General features: G+C 39.5%; 1 protein-coding gene across 1 annotated transcript in view; it reads right to left on the bottom strand.

Moving 5' to 3' along the window:
- Nucleotides 1-714, bottom strand: part of waif2 (Wnt-activated inhibitory factor 2) — a 2130-nt gene continuing 1416 nt past the window's right edge. Inside the window, exon 1 of the mRNA XM_037748938.1 lies at nt 1-714. This exon is cut by the window's right edge and continues 1416 nt beyond it. The gene's annotated coding sequence lies outside the window, so the exon portion shown is untranslated.

The following is a 714-nucleotide window of genomic DNA, read 5'->3' as shown; positions in this document are numbered from 1 at the left end:
CCTTTTTTATTAATGTTTCGGTTGGTTTTCTATGCCTACAACAATCACATGCATGGTTAGATTCTCTCTCTTCCTCTTTCAACCCCTTCACTGATAAACTGACCTGCTGTCAAATGATGATACACGTGTGCTGTTTCCCAGAGATCAGAGGTCTGTTCGGCAAGACAAGGTTGGTAACTTATCCCATGTTCCTGGTGATGCAATATGACAGTCTACTCAAGCATCTCCTGCTTGCACGAACATGGCACTTATACCAGCCTCCTTGCCTCATCTTGCCGTCTCTTTCTCTATACCACTTTTCTCTCTCTCACCCTTTGCAATATGCAATCCCTCAGTAGATTAGAAAAATTGTTCTCTCTGTGGGGGTATCCTGAATGTATAGTTTGCAACAATTTGCAAAGGCTGTCAGTCATTCCAGTTTTTCAAATCAGAACTTATACATATATATATATACCTTTACTGTATATTTGTCACTTTGTTAATAAGATAATACTAAGTTAGTCTGACAAAACTGCTGTAGACTGTGCAAGATAACATGAAAAGCATTCCTCTCTTGAGGAGATATGTACAATAAAAGTGGAAGTATTCAGTTGTGCAAGATGAACACTTACTGTAATAGTCATTTAAGTGTGTTTGGCTCTGTGCATATCCCAGTGTGAGGGGGATTACACATGCAGTTCATTCAGCCAGCTGCTGAAAATGATGAAACTGGTT

The sequence above is a fragment of the Sebastes umbrosus genome, chromosome 17 (genome assembly GCF_015220745.1).
Source record: "Sebastes umbrosus isolate fSebUmb1 chromosome 17, fSebUmb1.pri, whole genome shotgun sequence".
Lineage (NCBI taxonomy): Eukaryota > Metazoa > Chordata > Actinopteri > Perciformes > Sebastidae > Sebastes > Sebastes umbrosus.
Note: the sequence above shows the minus strand (reverse complement) of the source record. Positions and strands in the feature narration are given on the sequence as shown.